Below are 16,413 nucleotides of genomic sequence, written 5' to 3'. Positions count from 1 at the left end.
ATGTGGTGAGGGTCTATCCCAGATTTAGGATGGGTGCACCTCCACAGGGTCCGCAAGATTTGGTTGCTGCTCCAACTGTTACTCCACCTGCAAAGCCAGCCAGGGGTGGAGGACAGGCGGATAGAGGTCATCCTAGAGGGGGAGTCCAGGCCCGTTATTTTGCTTTTTTGGGTAGGACTGAGGCTGTTGCATCAGATATTATCATCACTAGTATTGTTTCGTTTGTCATAAGGATGCATCAATTTTATTTGATTCGGGTTCCACGTGTTCATATGTGTCATATTACTTTGCTTCATATTTGGATATATCTTGATTCTTTGAGTGTCTTTGTATATGTGTCTACGCTTGTTAGGGATTCTATTGTGGTAGACCGTGTATATCGGTCATTTTTGGTCACTATCGAGAGTTATGAGACTAGGGTTGATCTTCTATTACTCAATATGGTGGACTTTGATGTGATTTTGGGTATGGAATGGTTGTCACCATATCATGCGATTCTGGATTGTCACGCCAAGACCGTGACATTAGCCATGCCATGTTTGCCGTGGTTGGAGTGGAGCGGTACATTGGATTATATTCCTAGCATGGTGGTGTCCTTTCTGAAGGCACAACAAATGGTTGAAAGGGGTGCTTAGCATATCTAGCCTTTGTGAGGGATGCCAGTGTTGATACTCCTACCGTTGAGTCATTTCCAGTAGTACGAGATTTCCCATATGTGTTTCCACCAAACCTACCGGGCATGCCACACGATAGGGATATCGATTTCTGTATTGACTTGGTACCAGACACTCAGCCCATCTCCATTCCACTATATCGCATGGCACTAGTGAAGTTGAAGGAACTAAAGGAACAGCTTTAGGAGTTGCTTGATAAGGGTTTCATCCGACCGAGTGTCTCGCCTTAGGGTGCTCCAGTTCTATTTGTGAAGAAGAATGATGGCTCTTTGAGGATGTGTATTGATTACAAGCAGTTGAATAAGGTTACAGTCAAGAACAAGTACCCATTAGCGCATATTGATGATTTATTTGATCAGCTTCAGGGTGCTCGGGTATTCTCAAAGATTGATTTGAGATTAGGGTATTATCAGTTGAAGATTCGGGATTCAGACATTCCAAAGACGGCTTCCAGGATTCGCTATGGTCACTATGAGTTTTTGGTGATGTCTTTTAGCCTGAACAATGCCCCATCAACCTTTATGCACTTGATGAATAATCTATTCCAGCCATATCTTAATTCCTTCATCACGTGTTCATTAACGACATATTGGTATATTCTCGCAGCCGGGAGGATCATGAGTAGCACTTGAGGATCGTGATCCAGACCTTGAGAGATAAGAAGTTATATGCTAAATTCTCAAGGTGTGAGTTTTGGATTGATTCGATGGCATTTGTGGGCCAAGTAGTGTCTAGTGAGGGGATTAAGGTGGATCAAAAGAAGGTAGAGGCAAATCAAATTTGGCCCAGACCATCTTCTGTTATCGAGATCCAGAGTTTTCTAGGCCTGGTCGTGTATTATCGCCGTTTTGTGGAGGGGTTTTCATCCATCGCAGCTTCTTTGACTAGATTTACTCTGAAGGGTACCTCATTCAGGTAGTTTGACGAGTGTGAGGAGAACTTTCATAAGCTCAAGACTGTCTTGACCATAACTTCATTTTTGGTTTTGCCTTTAGTATCGAATTCTTATACAACTTATTATGATGCTTTGCGGATTGGCATTCGGTGTGTATTGATGCAGGAGGGTAGAGTGATTGCTTATGCTTCATGTCAGTTGAAGCCCCATGAGAAGAACTACCCAGTACATGATTTGGAGTTGGCATCTATTCTTCACGCGTTGAAGATTTGGAGGCACTATCTCTACGGCGTGTCTTATAAGGTATTCATAAATCAAAGGAGCCTACACCACTTGTTTAAGCAAAAGGATCTAAACTTGAGGCAACAGAGGTGGTTAGAGCTATTAAAGGACTTTGGTATCACCATTCTTTATCATCCCGGGAAGGCTGATGCTTTGAGTATGAAGGATGAGAACATGGGTAGTCTTGCTTTTATCCCAGTTGGGGAGAGACCTTTAGCATTGGATGTTCAGGCTTTGGCCAACAAATTCTTGAGGCTGGATGTTTCGGAGCCTAGCCGGGTTCTTGCTTGCGTGGTTTCACGGTCTTCTTTGTTTGAGCGCATCAAGGTGTGCCAGTATGATGATCCCCACTTACTTGTCCTAAAAGACACAGTACAATACGGTGATGCCAAGGAGGTTACTATTGGAGATGATGGGGTGTTGCAGATGCAAGGCTGGATTTCTATGCCCAATGTAGATGGGTTGCGGGAGCTAATTCTCTAGGAGGACCATAGTTCACGGTATTCCATTCATCTGGGTACCGTACAAATGTACCAATACTTGAGGCAGCATTACCGGTGGAGAACAATGAAGAAAGATATTGCGGAGTATGTGGCTCTGTGTTTAAATTGTCAGCAGGTAAAGTACGAGCATCAGAGACCGGGCGATTTGTTTTAGAGGCTTGATATTCTAGAGCGAAAGTGGGAGCGTATCACCATGGATTTTGTAGTTGGACTTCCACGGACCTTGAGGAAATTTGATAAAGTGTCGGTCTTTTGGATGAACTGACCAAGTCTGCACACTTCATTCAAGTCGTGACTACTAACTTTTCAGAGTGGTGGCTCGAATTTTTTGGGAGATTGTTCGTCTTCATAGTATGCCGGTGTCTATTATCTCTGATTGAGGCACACAGTTCACATTTCATTTCTGGAGAGTTGTGCAACGTGATTTAGGCACACAGGTTGAGCTGAGCATGACATTTCATCCACAGATGGCAGATAGTCCGAGCGCATTATTCAGATATTGGAGGCCAGATATTGGAGTTCGCATAACATAACAACTATCACTCGAGCATCAAGATGGCTCCTTATGTGCCCTTATATGAGAGGCTATGTCATTCTCCGGTTGGATGGTTTGAGCATGGGGAGGCTAGGTTGTTGGGCAATGATTTGGTTCAGGATGCTTTGGAGAAGGTGAAGTTGATTCTCGAGCAGCTTTGTATAACGCAGTCCAGGCAGAAGAGTTATGCTGATAGGAGGGCTCGTGATGTGGTATTCATGGTGGGTGAGAGAGGTTTACTAAGAGTTTCACCCATGAAGAGTGTGATGAGGTTAGTAAAGAAGGGCAAGTTGATTCCTCAGTACCTGGGTCCTTCTGAGATTCTTGAGATAGTGGGTGAGATGGCCTACAGACTTGCTTTTCCACCTAGCGAATCGGGAGTTTACCCCGTGTTTTATGTTTCCATGCTCCAAAAGTAATGGTGATCCGTATCATGTGTTAGATTTCAGCTCACTGCAATTGGACAAGGATTTGACCTATGTTGAGGAGTCGGTGGCTAATTTGAACATGCAGATCCGGCAGTTGATGTCAAAGAGCATTGCTTCAGTAAAAATTCAATGGAGAGGTCAACCAGTAGAGGAGGCGACCTGGGAGACCGAGCATGATATGCATAGTTGTTATCCTCATCTTTTTGGCACTTCGGGTATGTTTCTATACTTGTTTGAGGACGAGCATTTTTTTAAGAGGGGGAGAATGTAACGATCCAACCGGTCATTTTGAGTATTTTTAGCCATGATTCCTTTATTTGATGCTTTACATATGTGTATTTATGGTTATGTGAATTGCTGGGTTGATTGGTGTGATTTCGGTAGAGTTTTGGATTTATTTGGGACATTTAGTCCCTTGGTTGAGGGCTTTAGTTGTAAGAGTTGGCCGAAATTTGACTTTTGTGTAGATGGCTCCGAAATGGTATTTTGATAATTCCAATAGCTTCATATGATTATTGTGGACTTAGGCATATGTCCGGATGTAGTTTTGGAGGTCCATAGGTTAATTTCATACTTTCTGGCCGAAGTTGGAAGATTGAAGGTTTGTAAAGGTTGATAGGTTTGACCATGAACTGACATTGTCGGAGTCTGGCTCGTATTGTAGTTCTTGGAGTTGGTATAGGTCTATTATGTCCTTTGGGACTTGCATATAAAATTTGAGGTCATTCCGAGTTGATTTGACATGGTTCGGCATGAGTTTTAGATGTTAAAAGTTTATTAATTCATTAGCCTTAAATTGAGGTGTAATTCGTAGTTTTGATGTTGTTTGGTATGATTTGAAGCCTCAATTAGGTTGATGTTATGTCTTGAGACTTGTTGGTGTGATTTGACGGGGTCTCGGGGGCCTCAGGTATATTTTGGATGGGCTACGAGCCATTTTCTTCTATTTTGGATTATTGTTAGCTAGTGTCTGATTTTCTCCTTCACGATCGCGAAGAGGAAATCACGATCACGTAGGGTTATCCGGAGGCAAGTGGTTTTTTCCCTTCGTGTTCGCGAAGTGTGGGACACGTTCGCGGAGCTAAGGGAGGCTAAGTCATCGCAATAGCGAACGGGAGCCACTTTCGCTTAGAAGGTAGGTCTGGCTGGGGTGGCACACATTTGTTCATAGCGTTCGTGGGTGTCAGGATGCGTTCGCGGGTGTCAGGATGCGTTCGCGGGTGTCAGTAGGAGATTGGTCACAGCGTTCGTGACTGGTATGTTGCGTTCGTAAAGAAGAGTTCAGCAGCTGTGCATTTTTGTTCTTCTTGATCGCCTGGGTAGTGTCGCGATCGCGATGTGTATACCTGGGCAGATCTATTTAATACTCTATTTTGAAGGTTTTGGTTATTTTATTACATTTTTAGTCAGAAAAGCTCGGGTTTTAGCGATTTTGGAGGGGATTTTCACGCTTTGGATTGAGGTAAGTATTTTTTTCCTCGGATTTATTTATATTTCATAATTCCAACCTAGATTTTAATGCTTGATTGATGATTTGAATTGGAGAAATTGGGGATTTAAGTAAAGAATAACTTTTCCAAAACATAAATTGATGATTTAAATGCCGATTTGAGTTCGGAATTGGGTGGTTTTGGTATGGTTGGACTCATATCGGAATGGGTGTTCGGAATTTATGAGTTTTGTCAGGTTTCGGTGTGCGGGTTCAGGATTGACTTTTTGAGTTTGCTTTTTCTTTTTATTAAATATCGAAACTTTATTATTTGGAATTATTTTCTATGGCTATTATTTATGATATTAAGTTAGTTTGGCTAGATTCGAGCCGTCCAGAGATGGATTTGCATGTGAAGTGCTTATTAGTGGATTGATTTAGCTTGTTTGAGGTAAGTATCTTGTCTAACTGTGTGGGTGGGGGGGACTACCGTATAGGATTTGATCTAATTGAATTATTTGAATTGTGTGAAAGACGTGTACATGAGGTGGCAATTGTGTACACGGAGTTTAGACTCTTAGGCTATTAATATGCTTTTGATTGAAGTTATTGTTATATGGAATATCTTTCATTGTTGAGTTATTTCCTGTTTCATTGTGTTGTTGTTAAAATTCCTGTAAACCGCGGACTATGTATTATTATGATATTGGTATTGTTGTTTGTCAATGTTGTGGCATATGGGCCCGTGTGGTACGAGTTAATTATTGTGTTGTGATGAGATGCGCATGCAGCGACATAAAGGTAGTGTTATTGATGCGCATGTGGTGAGATAAGGGAAATTCATGCGCGTGTTGCTAGTAAGAGGAATTACTTTATTTTGAAGCACACTCAGCGAGATAAGGGGGATAAAGCACGTGAAGCTATTTCGGAAAAAATATTTTAAAATAAATGCTAGGATCACGTGGCGTTATAAGGAAAACTTGTGATTTATGACTTATGAATTGTGACTATGAGGTATGGTACCTCGGAGTGATTCTTGTTGTAAATTTTGTGTTGGAATCTTCTTATGTTTTGAACTGATATTGTTTTCCCTTAATTTATTTCACTTGTATTTTAATTGTATTTTGATTATTTTGTTGTTTATCACATGTTTACTCTTGTTGCTATTTATTGCTTTTATTTTCTGCTGTTAGCTTTATATAAATATTTTGCACATGTTTTCATGTCTAGTGAGTATCATGACTCGTACCTCATCACTACTCTACCGAGGTTAGTTTTGATGCTTACTGGTAGGGGTGTCAATGGTTAGGTTCGACCGGTTATTTTATAAAATTTATATCATACCAATTTTTTGGTTATTCTATTATATATAACCAAAATTAGACTTTTCAAAACCGTCCCAATCATGTCAGTTTCTCTTCGGTATCGGTGTTCGGTTAATTTTCGGTATTTTTTAAATTATCATGTAAAATTCACCAGTAGAAGTAGAATACAATAACATACGTTCTTTTATAGGACTTAGGAAAACTCTCTAGACATTTTTACTGTTTAAATGGTGATGAATTAAAAAAAAATAAAAGATGGCTAGATTATAGATCCATCAACTATTCTACAACAATATAAAAGAAACCAAGCAAAGGCAAAAAAAATATAAATCACACGAGTAAAAAGATATTAACCAAGCTGGGACTCAAGAATAAAGTCTATAGAAGATTAAATATTCAAAAAGATAAATCTAAATTATATGAAAGGAAACATATTCAATACATTGTAGTTTGCTACTCATTATCGCTATAATACTTTGTGTCTTGCTAATAAAGATATTTGAAATAACTTAGTTTAAGTAGATGTAGCATAATAAGTTTTAGAAATTAGTATTTTGAGTTTAATTACATCTTGTTTGGATGGTTGTTACCCATTGTATTATATCATATTGTTACTTTAAATACGATATTTGTTTTGATTGTTACTTAAATTTTATTGTATCGTATCGTTAAATCCGTCGTTACATAACAATAAAATGTGCTACTTTATGTATCGACCGATTTGGTGTGGTCGCGTCGTTACCTTGTCTTTTTCTCTCAATCTCACCCTTCATTATTATTAAATAATTTTATTTTATCATTTACCCTACCTTTTTATATAATAATTTTACCATGTATCATATTTTTTTTATAATATTGCAAGTTTATTATTCATATTGCTGGTGCGTGATATCATGAAACGATGGCAAACGACACAATCTATCCAAACATTGTATTTATCAAACGATACAGTACAATACAATATAGTACGATACGATACATTATGAAACGATACGTAACAACCATCCAAACAAGCTGTTACTGGTTGGCTTGTAATAGTTTTCATAATTTCAAGGCCCAAAGAAAAATTTAATGCGTTATTATTTTAAAACTTACTAGATAAATATATTTTTCACATGTAAAATTTATTCGGTACGGTTCGGTATTTTTTTGGTTTATTTTTATAAAATAATATACCTACCCTAATTATCGGTGCGGTTATAGATTTATATAAAAACTTACGGTTTCTTAAAAAGAAACCTAAAAATCGGTTCGGTTCGATACGGTTCGGTCGGTTTAGTCGGTTTTCGAATATCCATTGACACCCCTACTTACTGGGTACCGTTGTGATGTACTCATACTATACTCTGACTGTGCCGGACGCTAGTGAGTTGATTCATACATTGCGGAGATTTCAAGGTATACCTACTTGACGCTCACAGGCCTCGAGTCACCTTCTGATATTACCTTTACTACTGTTTATTTTTATTCCAAACAGTGTTGTATTTAGAAATTTCTAGTGTATTGCAGTAGAGTTTATAACTCCGTACTACCGGTTTTGGGAATGTATGACTATTGATGAATTTCAGCTTTTATTATGTCATCTATCAGTTTAAGTTAATAATTAAGTTGTTTATTTCTGTTAAATTCTCAGCATGTGTTAGCCTTACCTAGTCTTAAAAATTAGGTGTCATTACATTCCTAAAGGTGGATTTTGAGGCCGTAACATTTTAGGAGTTACATAAAGAAATTATGGCCAACTTCTCGCCTTTATAGCCATTTAACGAAGAGCCATGTAATTTAAAATTATTATTTTTAATGTTAAAATACAATATATCTGGTGACCAAGGAGTATTCAATAGTTTAATTATGATTTTAATTAAACCCATAACTTTTATTTCAGACCTAAATTTTCTGTATAAAACTGAAAATATGAGTTGTAAAGCCATAATTCAAACAAGGTGATAAATTTAGTAGTTAAAATTAAAATCTTAAATCCATAAAATTAAAATCATCAATCCGTCTTACTCCGTCTAAAATATGTCCTTTGAAATTGCAGTGCATAAGGTAACATCGAGATTTTTCAATTGTTCATGTTCGGTTGGACCTTTTGTCACTTTTTAACTTAGTGAAAAGGAAAAAGGCAAGGGGGTGGGTGGCACCATGAATAGTAAGTACACGATGATATGCAAGAGAAAAGGTGTTTCAATTTTTAATTTCTTATCATCTTCAAGTGCTGCAGTTGCCGCAGCAACCTAAGCCCTAACTAGTGCTATATGAAATTACGAAGCACTATGGCAGCTACGAGTCATTATGACAACACTTTATGCACATACTTCACTCGAATATGAAGAGAAATTAACTATGTTCCGAAATTTAGTTGGAAAAAAAAATTGAAGATATTAAGGACCCGTTTGGTCATAGATTTTATCAAAATAAATTTGAGTTTTATTTGGCAAATACATGTTTGGCCATAGATTTTGCCTATATTTTGGCCAAATCCCAAATCTCAAAACCAGCTCGGGCCAAAATATCACTATTATATTTTTTAAAAATTTTTCCAAACTTTTATATTTTATAAAAGACCCCACAATTTATTATTTTGTAACGATATTGCTTCATCTTCTCGGTCATCTGATAGTGTATCATGTAGTTCATTATAAAAATGATAATTTTGTATCAAATTTATTTATTTTCAGGACTATGGTTTGCGATAATATAATGAATGTTATTGATAATGATATTGTTGGGTATTTGTGATAATTTTTAGAACTTGTGGGTATAAGTCATGTTTCATATTTTTCCAAACCAAACTTCACCCAAAACAGATATCCAAACACATTTTCATCTTAAAACCAAACTTCACCCAAATTAGATTTTTCAGAATAAATTTGGGAATCTATGGCCAAACACTAGCTAAACCATATTGCTTTTAGTTATAAGAATAAGGGGTCGTTGGATAGGATGTATAAGAATAGTGCTGAATAAAGTGTATTAGTAATCTATGGATTAGTAATGCATGGGTAAATAATGCAAGCATTAGTTATGTAGAGGTTATTTCTTATCGACTGTTTGGTGTAGTGTATTAAAAATTAAAATATATTGCATAATTTTTAAGAAATTTAGTTGTTTACAAAATGCCCTCCATATTTTTTAGCTTTAAACGACTTTAAAGATAATTTTATCTTTGATCACGGTAATGCATGCATTAATAACCTTGGTATTGCTAATACCATGATTTGCTATGTATTAGTTATACATAGGATAATACCAAATAAGTTGTATAAGTAATACTTGCATTAGTAATACAAATGTTGAAACATTGTACCAAATAAGAGATTAGTAATACCAAAAGCTAATTCATACTCCCTCCGCTCCGGTTTATGTAAACTTATTTCCTTTTTGGTCCATTCTAAAAAGAATGACCCCTTTCTAAATTTGGAAACAATTTAGCTTAAACTTACAATTCTACCCTTAATGAGAAATTTTATAACCACACAAATACTTTGGCCCCTTTTTGATTTGTTTAGGACCACAAATTTTAAAAATCTTATTTTTTCTTAAACTTTGTGTCCAGTCAAACATGTTCACATAAATTAAAATGGAAGAAGTACATTATTTTTTCCAATACATCCTCCTACCGACCCCTAAAATGTTTCCTATACCAAAGTAAGTGTGATTAAATGCTCCCGACAATAACGCGTTTTATCTTTTGGATTTTGATTGCTTGAATCGATTTATCATACAATATGCAACACTACGACAAAAGACTATCTTTGATGTGAATTTAGTAGGGGCCATATGTGACATACGGATTAGATGTCTTCTCGAGATGCTGCCAAAAGACCCGATCGGATCTCCCGGCAATGGTTGCTTTCTTCGTGTTTTTGATTCATTTTGTTATGAAGAAATAAGAAGCGTCCTTTATGTAATTTGAATGGTCACCCTTTTGGAAATGGTGGAGACATACTCTCTCTATTTCAATTTATGTAAACCTATATTTTTTTTTAGTCTGTGTCAAAAAGAATGATCTCTTTTCCTATTTGAAAACAATTTACTTTTATGCAATAATTTATAGCCACACAAAATATATGTGCCTCATTTTACACCACAAATTCAAAAGTCTTCTCTCTTTTCTTAAACTCCGTGTCCAATTAAATGGGTTCACATAAATTGAAACGGATAAAGTATATAATAAGTGTACATAAAAGTACACATTTTTTCTAGTTAATAGTTTTTGCCTTTTTCAAATGTAATGGTTATACATTTAAGTTCGACTGAGCACAAAGAAATCTTGAGTTCAAATCTTGCAGTTACTCATTACAAAAAGAAAATTTCACGTGTTTGATCTATAAAAAAAAAAAAAATTACACGTGAAGAGACACATACTCTCATACAGGGTACAATATCATCATGTTGACACTTCATGTAAGGCGGAGGTACCTCTCCCCTTACAAATACAACAACAACAACAGCAATCCAGTATAATTTCACTAGTGGACTTTGGGAAAGATAGTGTATACGCAGACCTTATCCCTACCCTGGGATAGAAAGACTGTTTCCGATAGACCCTCGGCTCCCTCCCTTACAAATAATTCAACTTAAATGTAAACATGTTTAACGGGCCTGGTTGACCCGGTTCCGAATCGGTCCAAAACGGTATTAAATCGGACCGGCTCGAACCGGTGATAGGGGGTCGGGTAGGGCTGGGTTTGGGAGTAAGGGGTTGGAACGTTTACATTTTTCTTACCGATTAACTGGACCGGTCAAACCCGATCAAGGTAAATCACTGTTGAACCCGTTAAACGGATCGGCCCGAACTGGTTCAACGACTATTTTCTGAATTTTTTCTTTTTTAAAAAAAATAAATTAATTTGACCGTTGCCCAACGGATATTTTGCAAGAATAGCCTTTTTGGAAAATTTTTTTAAAAATAACACTTTTAGTAATTACTAATTTAGCCCTTTGAAAAACTATAAATACATTCCCCCTCCCCCTACTTCATTTCTTCACTCATCTCTCATTTCTCAAACTCAAATTCTCAATTGTCATTCTCTCATTCTTCACCTAAATTGCAATAAATTATTTGGCTCTCATTTATTTTTTTGAAATTTAATTTATCGTATAATTTGAAGTTTGAATTTTGAACTTTGAATTTTGAACTTTGAACAATTGATGTTTCTTCGTGGTAATATTGGAATTGCGAAAATCATCAAGTGTTCAATTTATTGTGAAATTTGATGCACTTCCTCCAACTCTTTCACTTATTTATAATTTTATTTGCATATTTAATTTTTGTTAGTAGTTAAATTTTCACAATATATTTAATGCTGCAAAAAGAGTGTGTAATAAGATTGTTAATCGGGGTAATCGGAAAAATAAAAAAAGAGTTACTACTTCAATATCTAGTAGCAATTTAAATGACTCTACATATATTTCTGAAATATCACCTGATAATAATATAGATTATGAACAATTACATGAAGATTTCGGTATAGGAGATAATAAATTAGAAATTGAAGATGAGACATCAGTTACACCTAGTAGTGTTGGAGTTGGTAGCAAGGGTTGTGGTCGTGGCACTAGTAGTAGACCACATGTGGCCCCGACTACTAATCAGAGGAAAGAAGTAAAGTTTGAAAATATTTTGACGAAATAGAGAATTCTGATAGAGTTAGATGCAAACTTTGTAAAGATGATTTTAAACATAAGACTAGAGGAAGTTTAGGGGGGGAGGGGGACTGAAACACTTAGTAGACATATGAAAATTACTCATCCTATAGAATGGGGCTCTGATTTAGATGAAAATCAAGGAACTCTAAACTCTAGTACTAGAGGACTTATGAAATATGATCAAATGAAGGAATGTGAAGAGTTAGCAAAAATGATTGCTTTTGGTTGTCTACCTTTATCTTTTGCTTCTTCATCATATCTGACTATGTATATTCAAAGGATTTATAATCCCTTATTTAAAGGTATCCCTAGAAGTACTTATAGATCTGATATCTTTAGACTTTATGGACAATATCAGACATACATACATTATTTGTTTGACCACCTTCCTAGTAGAGTTTCTCTAACTTCTGATATTGGACATGCTGTAAATAAAAATGATTATTTGACAATTACATGTCATTGGATAGATAATAATTATTGTATGCAAAAATGTATTATCGCTTTTAAATATGATGAAGATTAAAGCCATACTGCTATTTTTATAAGTACTACTATTTGCGAAGTTGTTAAATTTTATAATTTTAATAAAAAAGTATTGTGTATGTCTTTTGATAATGCTTCTAACAATAATGCCGCCATTTCAATATTAAGACTGCATTTGAAACCACCACTAGACGAAAATTTTCATGTTAGGTGTGCATGTTATGTTTATAATTTAATTGTTAAAAGTGACCTTGATTTATTTTTGACTGAGATTACTCATATTAGAAGAGCAGTTGGTGTTATTCAAGGAAATAATAGACAATCTAGAATTAAGGAATTTAAGACTAAGTGTACGGAGCATAACCTTAAACCCAGATTCATGCCAGATGAAATTGTTACTAGATGGAATTATACATACTTATTTTTAAAATGTTCCTACAAATATAGATTGTCGATAACTGAAGTTGCTAATGCGCATTGTACTGATCCAAACCGTATGTTAACAACTAATACTTGGGATACCATTAATGATGTTGTTCATTTTTTACATAAATTTTATACAGCTACTGTTGAGTTTTCTGGAGCATATTACCATATTGTTACTATAGCTTTAGTACATATAGCTGGAATTTCTTTTCTACTTCTGAATTTAAGAAGAAAGAAAAATATAAGGAATCTGTTGAAAAAATGCAAGCCAAATTCAAAACATATTTCTTTCCAATTCCTCCTATTTACTTAATTGGTACTGTTTTAAATCCTTCTATTAAGATGCCTAAGTGTCGCCAATTAATCAATGCTTTATATACTTATATGGAGATTGGATCAACTGAAACCCCAGATATATATTGTTGTATGAACAAGCTAAATGATTATTTACAACAATTATATAATTATTATGCAAATATAATTGATGATGAAGCTATTAATGTAGGCAATGTTAATCTCACTATGCATTGTACTACTTCTACTGCATCTGCTACTATGGATGAAGATGAAATCATTGATGGTTATAATATTTGGTCTACATTTTCTTGCACTCAAACCAGTAGCAGGAATATTGATGAATTTTAATTCTACTTGCAAAAGCAACCAGAGCCTCGCACAAAGGAATTTTCACCGTTGGGATGGTGGCATGAGAATGAAAAGCAATTTCCTGTTCTTTCCGCTATGGCTCGGGACATGCTGAATGTGCCAGTTTCAACTGTTGCATCAGAGAGTGCATTTAGTCAAGCAAGACAACAACTAGGAGACGCCCGTCACTCATTGGGAAGTAATGCTTTGGAAGTTTTAGTATGTTTCAGATATTGGATTAGATCGCCACGAAGAAATCAGGTACGTGAAGATATTGATAAACCAGAAGACGAGGAACTTTGAAATATATTAACACATGGTCACCCATCTAAATTTAACACTCCAAAAGATGACCAAGAAGTTCATATTGATTATGAAGAACTTAATAAGGCAATGCAAAACCTTTGAATGTAAACTTTAATTTGAAAGTTTGAAATAAAAAAAGAACTTGCAAATTATAAGTGCAATTTTTTTCCATCTTTGTTGTATTCTATTATCTTAAATTCTTAATGAAGTATTCAAATATAAGGATTTTAAAGCCTTTGCATCCTTTATTCAAACACTCCTTTTATAAGATTAATTTTTTGTTTTATATTTTTACTTTATCTTAATATAAATTACGATAGTTATACAAAATAAAAAATTCAAAAACCCAGCCCGGCCCCTTTGGCTCGTAACCGTTCCGGTTCAATAAAATACCGGGTGGGCCCGAATCCGGTAAACCAAGTTGGGAAAAACCAGTACCGGCCCATATTGGTGATCGGCCGGTCACATTTTTCTTCAACCCGGACCGGACCGTCCCCCTGCCACGCATAATTTAAACCCCTACCAGTAGAAAAGCAGCCACATTTGCCCATATGAAAAAACTTAAAAAATTATATTTTTGCTGATATGGCTACTTTTTAGCCGTATATTTTATTGTTTATCGATATACCATTATCTTTTCCCCCAATTGTTTGTCTTCCTTCATGGAAGGACCTTAAGTTTCTTTCAAAACAACATCATAGAAAAGAAAACTCTTTTCAAGCAAAAGCAAAAATAAGAAACTCTTCAATTGCTATAGAAAAAGAAAAGAGAATAGAGTGAAGAGTTCGAAAAAAATTTCTGCACTGAGCCTAGTAAAATAAAAAATACAGGCAAAGCGACTCAATGCTCTTGCAATAAAATTTCTGCCTTTTCTGGCATTAAAGTGCATAATACGAAATACCCATATCCACAATTATTTCAAGGGTTCCAATTAAAAGCAAAGAATTATGAGGTTGAAATTTAAAATTAAGAATAGAAACACATAAATTTGCAAGCAAAGGAACACACACAGAGAGAGAGAGAGAGAAGAGAGAGAGAGAGAGAGAGAGAGAATATGAAGGATCAAGTGGCTTAAACTTCAAAGCTCTAAGCCTTAGACTCATAGATATACTACAGAAGTCATAAACCCAATTTCCGTTTTGTTCAATTTCGAAGCCTCCAACGGACCAAAAGAATTGGTTCTGAAATGGAAATTATTTGGGTTGCCTCTTATTTATTTGATGTTGATGGGCCAAATGGGTTATAGGTTTCCGGTAATGGGTTATTTAATAGGATATAGGTTTAATTATCACATAAAAATAGCACGGTCTAGCCAGTTTTTGGACTCGTAATTTAAAAATAGCTACATTTTGCAAAGTCATTGAAAAATAGTCATTATTTTGCTGTAACACGGACCGGTCCAGCATAATATACTGGAGATTGGTGCACCTGTGTATGAACCTCCAGCATATTATGCTGGAACTCCAACACGCGAAAAGTTCCAGCATAATATACTGGAGATTGGAGCATCTGTGTATGAACTTCCAGCATATTATGCTGCACCTGTATATTATACTGAATTTTCAGTACATAGAGTTCCAGTATATTATATTGGAACTCCAGTATAATATACTGGAACTCCAATATATTATGCTGGAATATTTTCCGGATTTTGATCAGTATTTTCGTTCAAATTTATCTTTACATGAAAAATGGCTAAATTTCGATTACTTTTGAAATTGTGGCTATTTTTCAATTACCACTTGTAAATCTGACTATTTTTGAATTTCTCCACTTATAACCTGGTATGCTAATACTCAGTCCACCGTGTCAATTTAAATGTGGCTACTTTTCTAAAAGTAAGGGGTTTAAATGTCATGATATAATACTATTTTTCAAAATACAAGGGTTAAATCAGTCCCCTTTCGCTTAAAAGAAACTATTAAGATGTGAACTAAAGATGATTAAAGTAGCCATGTGAACTAAAGATGATTAAAGTAGCCATAAAAACAACGAATTGACATAAAAATTTAAACAGACCTGAAGAAGCAGGTATTAGTTGCATTGAATACTAAACAACCAAACAAACAAACATGGACAAGTGAAGCAAAGGGATCCAATAAGCCACAAAGACAACCAACCAACTTATTTCAACATTGGAACAAGCCTGAAGATGCAGATATTTGCTGCATTGAACAAGTGATCTGCCATGGCTTCAGCAACCGGTCGGCAACATTAGTAACATCAAGGAGTATATAGTACCCTTTGCAATCTTTCTGAACAATACAAAAAACAAGTCTTGAAAATGTGATTTCAAGAAATGGGATTGATACAGAAAGGCAGTCCCATTTGGAAAAAGAAAAAGGAAACGGAGATGGTCAATGCCCAGCAGATTGAAATGTAAAAGGAATCAGAAAAATAACCAAACAAATCAATAAGCAAAACAATGAGGAAGAAGAAAATTCTGATTTCAGAGGCTTTCGCGGAAGAGAGAAGGTGGAGAAACCAGGAAATTTTTAATGGTGAGGAGAAGAAAGGTACGCTACTCAACCTTTAAAAGGAAGTGTAAGAGTCCGAGAAGAGTGTTTGTGATGACAATTGTATGCACTCTGCCTAAAAAGACGAATATTTAGTGTATTTATGTAACGATCCGCCCGATTGTTTTGAGAGTTGTAACTTTGTTCTCCCATTTACTGCTTATTTTATGTTTTATAATTGCTATGTGACTTGCCGGGGTAGTTGGTTCGGGTCTGGAGAGGTTTCGGAATAAATTGAGACACTTAACCTCAAGGTTGAAAGTTTAAGTTGAAATGGTTGACTAGATGTTGACTTGTGTATAAACGACTCC

At 35.6% G+C, this 16,413-nt stretch overlaps 1 long non-coding RNA gene across 1 annotated transcript; it reads right to left on the bottom strand.

The window, feature by feature from the left end:
- Positions 1–13,031: 13,031 nt before the first annotated feature.
- LOC104111415 (uncharacterized) lies at positions 13,032–16,203 on the bottom strand. The gene is made up of 2 exons (XR_689707.4): positions 15,606–16,203; positions 13,032–13,410 (listed from the first exon to the last, which is right to left on the bottom strand). It is a non-coding gene; the product is annotated as an uncharacterized lncRNA (long non-coding RNA).
- Positions 16,204–16,413: the final 210 nt, after the last annotated feature.

The sequence above is a fragment of the Nicotiana tomentosiformis genome, chromosome 12 (assembly GCF_000390325.3).
Source record: "Nicotiana tomentosiformis chromosome 12, ASM39032v3, whole genome shotgun sequence".
Taxonomy (NCBI): Eukaryota; Viridiplantae; Streptophyta; class Magnoliopsida; order Solanales; family Solanaceae; genus Nicotiana; species Nicotiana tomentosiformis.
The sequence above is the reverse complement of the archived record's forward strand: the minus strand, read 5'-3'. Positions and strand labels throughout refer to the sequence as shown.